The following is a 14,373-nucleotide window of genomic DNA, read 5'->3' as shown; positions in this document are numbered from 1 at the left end:
CACTGAACCACAAGCGTGGTTCACAGTAAACAGCACTGAGCCACCACCATGCTTCACTGTAGACATCACTGAGCCACTACCATGCCTCACTGTAGACAGCACTGAACCACCATCATGCTTCACTGTAGACAGCACTGAACCACAAGCATGGTTCACTATAGACAGCACTGAACCACCACCATGCTTCACTTTAGACAGCATTGAGCCACCACCATGCTCCACTGTAGACTTCACTAAGCCACCACCATGCTCCACTGTAGACAGCACTGGGCCACCACCATGCATCACTGTAGACATCACTGAGCCATCACCATGCTTCACTGTAGACAGCACTGAACGACCACCATGCTTCACAGTAGACAGCACTGAGCCACCACCATGCTTCACTTTAGACAGCACTGAACCACCACCATGCTTCACTGTAGACTTCACTGAGCCATCACGATGCTTCACAGTAGACAGCACTGAACGACCACCATGCTTCACAGTAGACAGCACTGAACCACCACCATGCTTCAATTTAGACAGCACTGAACCACCACCATTCTTCACTGTAGACACCACTGAGCCACCACTATGCTTCACTGTAGACACCACTGAAATACCACCATGCTTCACTGTAGACAGCACTGAGCCACCACCATGCTTCACTGTAGACAGCACTGAGCCACCACCATGCTTCACTGTAGACATCACTGAGCCACCACCATGCCTCACTGTACACAGCACTGAACCACCACCATGCCTCACTGTAGAAAGCACTTACCACCAGCATGCTTCACTGCAGACAGCACTGAGCCACCACCATGCTTCACTGTAGACATCTCTGAGCCACCACCATGCCTCACTGTAGACAGCACTGAACCATCACCATGCTTCACTGTAGACACCACTGAGCCACCACTATGCTTCACAGTAAACAGCACTGAGCCACCACCATGCTTCACTGTAGACATCACTGAGCCACTACCATGCCTCACTGTAGAAAGCACTTAACTACCACCATGCTTCACTGTAGACATCAATGACCTACCATGATGCTTCACTGTAGGCATCACTAAGCTATCACTGCTACACCATAACATATATACACAAGACAGTGCACACAGCAGTGTCACCTTCTCCTCACACTACTACACCATAACAAATACCCTAATCAGGTGGGTAGAGACTTGCTGGCATATTTACTATTACATCTAAAATTACTTACCAGTCTGAGAGCTGGATAAGATGAGGATAGTAAGGAATATAAGGTGTTTAGGCTGCATCTTGGTCTGAATTCTGCTTCTCTTTCAGCTTCCACTACGTTATGTCCTTCTTCCGCACTCTTTTTATAGCTTTGTTACTCTTGGTTATTGCAGCATCACCTGTGTAGGTGGTGGAAAACGATTGTACATCCAGGAACAAGCAAAGTTCACGTGGCAGCAATGAGAGTTTTAGTTTTTCTTGTGTGGAGCAAATGTGATCAGAAAGCAGCCTTGGTTAGAGAGGACTTTCCCCAGTCCTAGCAGATTAAACTGAATGTAACTGAATAAAACATCTTTTTAATTTTTTTTTTCTCATCTCCATTTTGGTGAGATTAACTCGAGAAGTTTAGATTCTAATTTTTACTAAAACTATGAGGGCACTTGCAAATATTTGTCTATGGGGGTGATTTCTTTTTCCCCTGCATGATGTTGACCAATCATAAACAGTGGTCATCATACAGGGGAGAAAAAAGAACACCCCCCCCCCCCCCAGAGAAGCCTATACCCAGATTTCTGTGTGCGAGACAAGTAACGACACACCGCCCTCCTCTCCTCCATTATCTCTGCACCTACTGTGTAGAATACAGCAGAGCTGTGTGTGTGTCGCCCAGGGATATGGGGTACTCGGTCCCAGGCGGTGTACGTCTGGTGAATGTCACTCTGGTGGCCATTGCTCAGTTCCGTGCCCTGGGCCCTTTTTGTAAAGGGGGATATTTACAAGGGATTAAAGTAATGTTCACTTGTGACTCCACTTGCGGTATTGCGACTATGTGTATGGAGCCGCCGCTGCACAATGTCCACTGCTGGGGCTGGTGTTAATGGCAGCCTGGATGGTAGGACCTCTGCAAGCAGGGTCGGGCCCCAGAGGGTAAGTGTGGTGACAGATGTTGGAAGAAGGAAGTCCACACAAAAATTCAGTGCAACTGGCTTTACTCACTTTCTGGTGGTAACTGGTTACCCGAGGCCGGCTGGTTTCACCTCCAGGTTCCCTTATTCCCAGTACCAGTTAGTAATCTGGTGCCTTCTTCCCCTGCACCTTTCTCAGGTTAGTGGGTCCTTATGGCGTGGAGCAACTGGGAGTTCCCGTCTGGTGTTGTTGTTCCACTGCTGTCCGCCTGACGATAACGTGCTCCCTGTGGGGTAGGAATCTCTGGTCCAGTCCCTGGTTCTCCCTTTGCTACTGAATCTTCGGATTCTTAGGGTCAGAAAGATCTTTGATGGTCCCCTTGCTGTGCAGGTGTTAACAAGCCTGCCTGGAACTTCTGCTTGTCCTAGGGTCATGTACCTGTCGCGGGCGGGGAGGAGGGTGTCAGCACACCGCGCTCACCCCTTCTGCTCGGGTCCGGCAGCTGCTCCTGGTGGCTCGAGCTGTGGGCCGGATCCCGGGGTTTCTCGAGCGACACTCCTCGCCCGTGAGTGAAAGGGGATGTTTGTTGGGTGTGGGGATTGTTATAGTTCGTGACGCCACCCACGGTTGTGGTGATTGCACCACCGCTGCTCAGTGTGGGGGTCCCGGGGATGGTGATGCGGAGCAGCCAGGTGTTGTGTTGCCCCTCCGTGGGTAGGGGTTGGTGATCCCGGGGCCCGGTGATGAGATGTGAAGTGTAGGGCCTGGAGGGCGCAGGGACGCGGGGGCAGCGCTGTGCCTTGCGGCACTATGGTACTCACTCAGCCTGACACACGGACACAGTTTGTACGGTAAACCAACGGCTGGTAGGACGGTCCCACAGACGGCTGCACCTGCACTCCCGGTAGGTGACGGTGATGTCTCTCTTCCTTGCACCTGTGTTGACTGATGGTAGCGGTGGATTCCCTCCGGTTACCCGCTCCCTGACTGCAATCTGGGCCGGAGGAGCTCTACACTTTGCCCGCAGGCGCTGGCCCTGAGAAACTGGTGCCGTGGCGGTGGCGGTGTCTCTCCAATACGGGTTGGGCTGTTGCCTTCAATCGGGACTTGGTTGTTGGGGGAGCTGCGTCCCCGTCACTGACGGATTTGGCAAATCTGGCGACTCCTAGCCTTGCCGGGGTCCGAGAGGCCCCTGCCCTGGTGCTGACTGTCCTTCGGAACACTGCTCCAGACCACCGGGCACACAGCCAACGGGGTCCTTCCAGGAACTTCCAAACGGTCCCCCTCCACACAGTCACCGCCGTTGCTGACCTTGCTGTTCTGGCCCTCACAAAGCTGGACCCTTCAGGCTGTCTTTCTCTTCTGTTACTTTGCTTGCTTTTCCTCCTTTACTACTTTCCTTCCTTCACTTTCACTTAGTTGTTTACTTTTGCCCTGTCTAGACTACTCCTCCACTCCTTCCACTTCCTCCTCCCTGACTAGACTGCCTGGTCTCTTCCTGCCTCCAGTGTTGTGAGCTCCTTGGTGGGCGGAGCCAACCGCCTGGCCCACCCCCTGGTGTGCATCATCAACCTCTGGAGGAAGGCAACAAGGATTTGTGGTTAGCTGTGATGTGCCTACCTGGAGTGTGGGGTGTGGTGGTGTTGTGACCTGTGTCCCCTGGCTTGCCCAGGGCGACACATTCCCCCTTAGCAAAATGCAGACCGTCCGCGGGCTGCCGTCCTACACCGGTTTTATTTTTCTGTAAAAAGGGGATAACAGGGTTAAGCAAACATAAATAACATTTTTAATCATAAACTCTTCCCAAGACGGGAGGCACATTTACTTTTAACGTTACAACGGTATACGGTCACGGTTTCCGCTCTCTCCCACCCAAGCAACCTGGCCCTGATGCTGCCCCTAAAACCCAGGCAGCACCCCTTGACCCACAGTCCAGCACAAGTTACCCGAGCGGGATCTGTCCTTCCCCTCCAGAGGGTGGCCACCGGTTCCTTTGGTGGCTGGGCCCTGGCCTGCTCTGCTCAGGGCCCTCCCTCCAACCTGCCTCTCCGGAGGCGGCATTGCGGAAACGGTAACGGTACCCAACATATTTACAAGCCACTTAACGTTTGTGGTGCCCTGCAAGTTCACGGGCTTGTCCATGGATAGTTCCCATGCAAATAAAACTTTAAACGGTCCCCACGGGGACAACGGTGCCGGCTCCAGCCGGTTGCAAATCAACAAACAAATCAGGTGACTTCTTCGGTAATTACACTTATCATTTTAAACTTTTTAAACTTTTTCAAACAAACAGCAACACTCTTACATTTGCGGACCCCTTTCATTCATAGAACGGTCTCCCTGTACCTAAGTGGGGGTCTACCTAGGTTGGAACGGGTGGACCTTCGGGGCCCGGTGTCAGTGGTACTAGACAGTGGGGTAGAGGGAACAATCGGTTCCTCCTCCCTGCTACAGTGTGGGGCAGGCGGAGGTGCAGGGGAGCTGGGTACAGGTTCATCCCTGGGCACTGGCACTAGTTCTGGCTCACGGTTGACCGCTTCCACTACTTCTTCATCCACGGGTTGTGGGAACAGTATCACTGGAAGAATCACCGCGCCGTCCTGTGTAGGCCAGTCTGCTGGGAAGTCACCCATTACAGTGTGGATTACCTCTGCTGCCTTCTCCACTGGTGGAGGAACCGGTACTTCGGCCTCTGCCTTCAGCGCTGGGGGGCATTTCTTTAGATGGTCCCGGGAAACTGTGGCTAGGGTGTCCCCTTGGTCACGACTGATCTGGTAAGTCTTCCCGTCTCCCCATTCTGTGGGTTGTATGACATAAGGGACTTGCTCCCACTGATCATCCAGCTTGTGGGTTTTCCTCTTCCGTTTCAGCACCACATCCCCTGGCTGGAAAGGACCTGCGGGCGCCTTCTGGTTGAACCGGTGCTCCTGCTGCTCTCGGCTCCGACTGAGGTTCTTCTCCACATACTCCTGGATTTGCCGGTACTGTGCCCTCCTCCGACTTTCCCACTCTGCCGTTGAAGGGAGTGCTTCTGGGGCTTCCAACCCCATCTCCAGATCCACCGGCAGGCGGCCAGGCCGAGCCCTCATCAGATACGCTGGGGTGCACTTCGTCGAGCTGGACGGGATATTATTATACATGTCGACCAAGTCAGGTAGCTTTTCCGGCCACATGTTCCGTTCTTCCAGCGGTAGCGTCTTGAGGAGCCCCAGGACCAAGTGATTCATTTTCTCGCACATGCCATTGGTTTGGGCGTGGTACGGAGTGGTCCGGATCTTCTTGCAGCCGTACAACTGGCAGAATTCGTGAAACACCTCTGCTTCAAAAGCCGGGCCTTGGTCAGTCAGCACCTTCTCGGGGTACCCATGGGGTCGGCAGAAATAAGCCTGGAACGCTCGAGCAGCGGTTCGACCAGTTAGGTCCTTAACGGGCACTACCACCATAAATCTTGAGTAGTGGTCTACCATGGTCAATACGTAGGTGTACCCACTTCGGCTAGGGGTGAGCTTGACATGGTCCAGGGCGACCAGCTCCAGCGGCTGATGGGTGACTATGGGATGTAACGGTGCCCTCTGGCTAGTCTCGTCCTTTCTCCTCAGTGTACAAGGACCACATTCTTGACACCAGGCTTCCACCGATTCACGCATCCCACTCCAATAGAACCGCTCCCTCAACAGCATCTCCAGCTTCTTCCACCCGAAGTGGCCAGCACCATCATGGTATGCCCGCAGGACAGTAGCGACCTCAGCTTGAGGAACGATCAACTGGCATATCTTCTCATGGGTCTTCGGGTTGATCAGCTCACGGTACAGCCTCCCTTGGTTTAGGTAAAGCCGTTTTCGTTCTTTCCACAAGCGTTGAGCTTCGGCTGGAGCGGCAGGGTCTATTCCCATAGCACCTTGTTCCACCAGAGTCTTGACAAGGCGGACAGCCGGCGCTTGGTCCTGGGCGTCCTGCCACTCTTGACTGGGCCGCGGGTCCAGATCCACCCTTTGCTGACAGACTTGTACCCTCTCAGTAGGCAGCTGGTGAAACGCAGGCAACTCGATCTCCTCGAGGTCGTCATCCTCGCACCCCTCTTCTGACAGATGGGGCATCCGGGAGAGTGCATCAGCATTTATGTTGACATGACCAGCTCGGTACTTTATGGTGAAATCATAGTTGGCTAGCCGGGCTACCCACCGCTGCTCCAGCGCGCCCAACTTGGCCGTGTTCAGGTGAGTCAGCGGGTTGTTGTCCGTAAACGCTGTGAATTTGGCTGCCGCCAAGTAGTGGCGGAACCGCTCCGTGATAGCCCACACCAACGCCAATAGCTCAAGCTTGAAGGAGCTATAGTTCTCAGGGTTCCTTTCGGTCGGCCGGAGTTTTCGGCTAGCGTAGGCAATCACCTTCTCCTTTCCATCCTGGACCTGGGATAAGACCGCTCCTAGCCCCACATTACTGGCGTCCGTGTGGAGGATGAACGGGCTCCCATAGTCAGGGTACGCCAGGACCTCTTCTCCGGTCAAGGCCGCCTTCAACTGGCAAAAGGACTCCTCATGCTTGTCCTCCCACGACAGTGGGGCTCCAATGGGTCTACCACCTTTGGTCTGTCCCACGAGGAGATCTTGCATGGGGGCAGCCATCTTCGTGTATCCCTTTATAAAGCGCCGATAGTACCCCACCAGACCCAGGAACTGCCTTACTTCCCTCACTGTAGTTGGTCTCGGCCAGCTCTGGATGGCAGTAATCTTCTCAGGGTCGGGGGCGACACCATCCGCACTCACCACATGCCCTTGATACTGCACTCTGGGTTTCAGCAGGTGGCATTTTGAGGGCTTCAACTTCATCCCGTACTGGGCAAGGGACGCGAACACCTCGGCCAGGTGCTCCAGATGGGCTTCATACGTCTGGGAATAAACAATCACATCATCCAAATACAGCAGGACGGTCTCGAAGTTTAAATGTCCCAGACAGCACTCCATCAACCGTTGGAAGGTCCCAGGGGCATTGCACAGCCCAAACGGCATGCTATTGAATTCGCAGAGTCCCATCGGGGTGGTGAAGGCGGTCTTCTCCCGGTCCTCTGGGGCCACGGCCACTTGCCAGTATCCGCTGGTGAGGTCAAGGGTCGAGAAGTAGTTTGCGGTTCTCAGTGCAGCCAAAGACTCTTCAATTCGAGGTAAGGGATAGGCATCTTTATGGGTTATCTGGTTGATCTTCCGGTAGTCCACACACATCCGCATGGTACCATCCTTCTTCTTGACCAGTACCAACGGAGCGGCCCAGGGACTACAGCTGTCCCGAATAACCCCTGCCTCCTTCATATTCCTCAACATATCTTTGGCACACTGGTAATGTGCAGGGGGAATAGGTCTATACCTCTCTTTGATAGGGGGATGTTCACCTGTGGGAATGTGGTGTTGAACCCCCTTGATCCGCCCAAAGTCTAGGGGGTGCTTACTGAAAACCTGTTCGTACTCCTGCACCACCCTGTGTACCCCGGCCCTGTGATGTGTAGGGGTATCATCAGTGCCTACATGTAGCTGTTGGTGCCACTCCTTTGTGTCCCCCTGGGATGGGGAAGTGCTGGGGTTAGGTGGGAGTGTGGATGGGCTGGCTTCCTGGATAGTGTGAGGGTCCAGGGTGAGCAGCTTGGCAATGGTGGCATACCGGGGGAGCCTGACTTCTTCCTCCCCACAGTTCAACACTCTCACGGGCACTCTCCCTTTCTTCACATCTACCACCCCTCGGGCGGCCACTACAGTGGGCCAGTGCTCGGAGGGCATGGGCTCCATCATCGCAGGGTAGTCACGCCCCTGAGGCCCTACTGCTGCCCTACACCAGATCATCATCTCACTCCTAGGGGGCACAGTCAATGGAGCAACATCCATCACTCTCACTCCACCAATCTCCCCTCCTGTTGAGCTTACATGCTGGCGGTACATCAGGGCGCGGATCTCACGCTGCACAGCCCTCTGCCGGCTCCCCGCCGCTGTAGCGGCTAGCTGTTGCAATAGGTTCAACACATCAGCCATGCAGTGTTCCATCACATTGGTTCCCAGCACTATTTTCGGGTTATGATCACTGGGTTCATTCATGATCACAATCATACCCTGGTGTTGCAGTTCAGCTTGCCCCACTGTCATAGCCACTTGTTTATACCCCACCTGGGTCAATGGAAGTCCATTAGCGGCAATCAAATTTATACTATCGTCTGGAGGCGCCAGCTCGTCTGTGGCCCAATACTGCCGATACAACGTGTACGGTATGGTAGTTACCTGTGATCCAGTGTCCAAGAGAGCCATCACTGGTATGCCGTCCACAGCCACGGGGATGATAGGGCGGGCCCCGACATATCGGTCTCGCCAGTCCGGGGGGCCACGGTGTTCTACTCCTGAGGATTGGCCCGGGGCCCCAGGGGTTGCTCGTTTAACGGGCACTGTCGGTAATAATGGCCCGGCTTACGGCACTTGTAGCAGATTGGGGGTCTGCTCCGCGGGTTGTTAGCGCTTCTCCGCTGCATCCAGGGAACATCTTCGGGGCTGTCAGCAAGCTGTATCTGCGCTGGAGGCTGAGATCTGGTCAGAGGTTGTAGCGCAGCAAGGATCTTGGCAAGGTCTCCGTCCAGGCGACGTACCTGGGCTGCCAGTTCTTCCACTGTACTGCTCGGGGCTGTAGGTATTGGTGAGGTTGGTATGGCAGAGGCCGCCACAACGGGAGCCGTTTCGACGGGCCACGGGGCGGTTTCCAGAACTTCTGCAGCTGGGGGCTGTAGTGCTTTAATGGCCCGCTCCTTTAACACAGCAAAGTCCACATCAGGGTGTTCCAGGGCCCACAGCCGGAGTTGTTTACGATCCTCAGGGGACCTCATCCCCTGCGCAAATTGCTCCACTAACATCTTGTTGCTATCCGCCTCATTAATAGAGCTCACCCGCTTCAGCGTGCGGAGGGCGGTCTGCAGACGTAGAGCATAGTCCCGAATGCTATCCCCAGCTCGTTGCCGGCACTGGTAAAACTGCATCCTCAGCTCCGCTTCAGTCCGGGTCTCGAAAGCAGTCTGTAGCTTCTCGAAGATGGTGGCTACAGAGAGCCGGTCCCCCTCGGCCCAGGTCTCCGCTTCCTGCTCCGCCGCACCGGTTAACTGGCCTAGCACTATCGCTGCACGTTGCTTATCAGTCAGGGGGTACAGCTCTAGCAATGGGTTAAGCTTTTTCCGGAAGGCCTGTAGGGCATCCGGTTTCCCGTCATACCGCGGTAGCCAGGCAGCTCCGGGCGCATAGGGCAAGGAAAACGGCATGACCTGAGCAAGCGCGGGGGCCGCGGCACCTCCCGCCGGTACGACCGGGACCTGGGCAGGCCCATTCCCATCCGCGGGTGCCGCTGCGGCTGTGACCACCACTCCTCCAGCGGCTCCGTCGGGCGCAGACATCTTGTTTCCGTCCCCCTTAGCTCTTTCCGGCCCCTCCTCTCTCGGGGCGGGGTTTTGGCCTTCGCGCTTCTACTGCTCGAGAAGACGCTCGAGCGGGAACTTTTCGCGCCAAAGATGGCGGCTTCTGAAATTTTTCTGCCGGATACCTCCGGCGGTAACAAGGCGCACCTCTACCTGACGGCAGAGCGGTAAGATCCTGTTCGTGACGCCAAGTTGTCGCGGGCGGGGAGGAGGGTGTCAGCACACCGCGCTCACCCCTTCTGCTCGGGTCCGGCAGCTGCTCCTGGTGGCTCGAGCTGTGGGCCGGATCCCGGGGTTTCTCGAGCGACACTCCTCGCCCGTGAGTGAAAGGGGATGTTTGTTGGGTGTGGGGATTGTTATAGTTCGTGACGCCACCCACGGTTGTGGTGATTGCACCACCGCTGCTCAGTGTGGGGGTCCCGGGGATGGTGATGCGGAGCAGCCAGGTGTTGTGTTGCCCCTCCGTGGGTAGGGGTTGGTGATCCCGGGGCCCGGTGATGAGATGTGAAGTGTAGGGCCTGGAGGGCGCAGGGACGCGGGGGCAGCGCTGTGCCTTGCGGCACTATGGTACTCACTCAGCCTGACACACGGACACAGTTTGTACGGTAAACCAACGGCTGGTAGGACGGTCCCACAGACGGCTGCACCTGCACTCCCGGTAGGTGACGGTGATGTCTCTCTTCCTTGCACCTGTGTTGACTGATGGTAGCGGTGGATTCCCTCCGGTTACCCGCTCCCCGACTGCAATCTGGGCCGGAGGAGCTCTACACTTTGCCCGCAGGCGCTGGCCCTGAGAAACTGGTGCCGTGGCGGTGGCGGTGTCTCTCCAATACGGGTTGGGCTGTTGCCTTCAATCGGGACTTGGTTGTTGGGGGAGCTGCGTCCCCGTCACTGACGGATTTGGCAAATCTGGCGACTCCTAGCCTTGCCGGGGTCCGAGAGGCCCCTGCCCTGGTGCTGACTGTCCTTCGGAACACTGCTCCAGACCACCGGGCACACAGCCAACGGGGTCCTTCCAGGAACTTCCAAACGGTCCCCCTCCACACAGTCACCGCCGTTGCTGACCTTGCTGTTCTGGCCCTCACAAAGCTGGACCCTTCAGGCTGTCTTTCTCTTCTGTTACTTTGCTTGCTTTTCCTCCTTTACTACTTTCCTTCCTTCACTTTCACTTAGTTGTTTACTTTTGTCCTGTCTAGACTACTCCTCCACTCCTTCCACTTCCTCCTCCCTGACTAGACTGCCTGGTCTCTTCCTGCCTCCAGTGTTGTGAGCTCCTTGGTGGGCGGAGCCAACCGCCTGGCCCACCCCCTGGTGTGCATCATCAACCTCTGGAGGAAGGCAACAAGGATTTGTGGTTAGCTGTGATGTGCCTACCTGGAGTGTGGGGTGTGGTGGTGTTGTGACCTGTGTCCCCTGGCTTGCCCAGGGCGACACATACCCCGTCGGTGCGTAGTTACGGGAGTACTCCACCGGCAACTACTCTCCTGAGCACCAGGTTACTGCTCACTCAAGACCAACAGTCACTTCCCATCCACCTTCACTCCTTCACCTCCTTTGTCTTACTAGTACTGTCTCTTCTCTGTCCACAGTCCGCCTCTCCCACCTGGTCAACTAGTGGACTGGACTGGCTCCACCTCTAGGCAGCCATTTATTGGTCCGACCCTAGCTGGGTACCATTGTATGGGGGATTGTTGGGGAAAACTGGGATTGTGTGTGTTTATGTGTTACCGACACTGAGTTTCCGGGTCCCTAAGGAGGTAGGCCCTGCATCCCGCTGGGGATGCAGTACCTTGTAGCTCCCTGATGGGTTCAGGGGCGCCACGTGTGTCCTTACAAACACCACGTGCTGCTTTCACTCCCTCCACATTAATCGCCCTGATTTGAAAGCTGCAAGAGGTGTTTGTAATGACACATAGCTCCACTCTTCCCTATTTTACACAGTAGGTGAAGAAAACATAGAAGAGAGTAGGGCGATGTGTCATTACTTTCCTCAGGAAGGAGGGAAAATCCGCTCTGAAGTCGAAACCTTTTACCAGGAAAGTCTAGGACACATCAAAGTGTTTTTTATTCAACACGTTTTGAAGCTGCCTCGCTTCTTCTTCAAGAAAGACAACCTGAGAACATGGAGAAAGCGCGGTCTGCTTCTCTAGGGACGTCCCCCCCCCACTACATGATGCTTCTTCCTTATGATTGGTCAGCGTCCTACAGGGGAAAAAGTAGTTGCCCCCCCCAGAGACAAATCTCTGCTAACGTTCCCTTGATCTTAGCATAAATTTGATTTAAACTTTTCAGGACAATGATCTCCACCAAGACTCAGATTTCTAAGAAGTCTTGAAGGATTCTGAAATGGCCAATATTCTTCTGATTTAAGTCCCATAGAAGAAAGTTAATGGAATTTGAGGAAGGTGTTTACAGCACCCAAACCCAAAAAATATTAGGGATTTGGAGAAAATTGCCCATAGGGAATGGACTCAGATTCCTCAGGATCATGACCATAAGCTGCTGTCTGACTACAGTAGTATCACATTTGCAGCAGGTCACAACAGCCAGACGAATTCTACTAAGTACAAAAGATGCTTATTATAAAGGGGGTGAAGAATTTTGAGACTGAAGAAGTCAGTAAAAGCATCATTTTGTGGTGAATTTAGAGAAACATCTTGTTATTGTCACAGGTGTGTCACGTGTGACAGACAGTTATGTGGTTTCTGGCCATAGAGAAGGTCACAGCGTCTGGCTCCCTGACTTTTCATTGTTCCTGCTGTCAGTATTCATTGGTATAGGTAGCTTTCCTGCTGGATTAATATCTCTCCCTTTTGGACCCAAAAGGACCTCAACTTCCACCAAGCTCTTGAGTATTCCCTTGGTGTTTAACTACCCCTTCCTTCCTTTGGACTGGTGCTGGTGATATTTTCAGTTTCTCCAAGCCTAAGTTGCAAGCAGGTGGCTTGTACTCCTCTGTGGTATCGTTCCTGAAAGCTCTGCTGAACCTCTACCTGAGTCATCTGTAGATAAGTAGTCCATGCATTTTCCCCTGTGTGTATACCTTGTGTCTTCTATAGTGTTTTGTGGGGTTGATGAAGAGCTCATCCCACCTGTTCCCTATTTAGGGCCCAGCACGAGGGATACCTAGGGTCAGGTATCCGGCTTGGCCCATAGGTGTGGTGCCTATCTAGTGTGGTGAGGGACCAGAAGTAGGTTCGGTCAGGGGTCACCATCTTCCCTTCCTTTCCCTTTCGCCGTGCGTTTGGTACTTCGCCCTAGTGTGACAGTTCTTTTAGTTGTGTCAAGATATTTAAGGGTTTCTTATTGCTTTATTGGAAACAGCAGTCAGTTTGTCCATTTTTTCGAATAAACCTAATCTGCAAAGAGTTTGGTTAGTTTAGATTGCACTTCCGGTCCCGTATCCCTCTAATATGGTCCATTCGATTTCTATGTCAAGGATAGTGCTACAGGCTGCTCTATTCTTGCCATTATAAAGACCTAACACTTTAATAGACTTTTGATAAGAATTGCTTTTGTCACAATATTAGAAATGGACAGAACTTGTCCCTAGATGCAACTTTGATGTTATCTGCAACCATCGTATAACGGATGCGCCCAATAGAAGTTACTCATATAGAATACACAGCAATTGTGCAACTGTTGCATGAATTTTTCCATTCACTTTTATTGGAAAATGACTCTGATGATTTATGCAATCCGTGGTTATCTATGATGATGTGACAGCTTTTATAATCTCATGGAATTGAAGGGAGTAACAAAGAAAAGGTTCAAGGTTATAAGCTAGGAAGCCATTGTTAGTGTTGAGAGGGACGCCCCATAGAGAAGACGACCATCATGGAGGCTTGGACACCTTGCTTGGCACTCAATCTGGTGACCATGCAATGAAACAGCCAGAGACAGTGGCATTGAGCACTGAATGTAAGCAAGAATGAGTAGACCTGCTCAGTGGGTTTACACGTGGCAGGCCAATTCAGACCGACAGACGTCTGACGCATGACAAAAATACAGCCAACAATACAACAAGAAAGGAGGAACACCGGGGACCCCATAACAAAGGTGGGCCCTAGCTATTAGAGGGGTAGATGGGACACCTCCTATCCTTAACTGCAGCTCTCACTACTCTCCTAGCCAGTCTCTATATGGTCTCCGTAACTGTCGCCAAGCAGGAACCGGAGACCCTGTCAAAACCCTGTAGTTGCCCTGACTAGTGGTTAGCAGGTTGGAGACACTAGCCCCACAGCTGCACTAATATAATAGAAGGAAATGTAAGGCAAACAGCGGAGAGAGCAACAAAAAAGGATAAAGTCCGGATTCTGGAACACTCCTTCTCAGCTCCTTCCACCAAGGGGGCCAGTATACAAATGGATTTGTATCTTCAGCAAAGATTGCTGGGAAACACCTCTATTTAAACGTGAAGCAGCTGCAGCTGAACCACTCAGCTAGGAACTGCTGGAAAAGCCGACAGCAGCTAAACTGACATTAACCATTTCAGTACCCAGAGAAACAAAACAACATTTAAATGTAGAGAGCCAGATGGAGATGAGGGGCTCCAGACCTAAAGCTGTCACTAGTTTCCAAAAACAGGGATACAACCGTGACAGTAATTAGTGTGCCCAAACATCACCACTTCATACAAGTCCTTCCAGGACTGTCCTGCCCTCCCAACTAATTCCAGTATCAGTAGCACTCGTCGCTCACCATTTGCCAATCCAAAGCTATTGTTGTCAGCACTGGTGGACACCAACAGAAAAGAGACCCTGTGCAAGAACAGTAAGGGGGGGGGGGGGCTTTTTTTTAATAAAACATTACACTGGAAAACAACTTAAAAATAGAAATTCAGCAGT

The sequence above is a fragment of the Anomaloglossus baeobatrachus genome, chromosome 9 (assembly GCF_048569485.1).
Source record: "Anomaloglossus baeobatrachus isolate aAnoBae1 chromosome 9, aAnoBae1.hap1, whole genome shotgun sequence".
In the NCBI taxonomy this organism is placed as follows: domain Eukaryota; kingdom Metazoa; phylum Chordata; class Amphibia; order Anura; family Aromobatidae; genus Anomaloglossus; species Anomaloglossus baeobatrachus.
The sequence above is the reverse complement of the archived record's forward strand: the minus strand, read 5'-3'. Positions refer to the sequence as shown.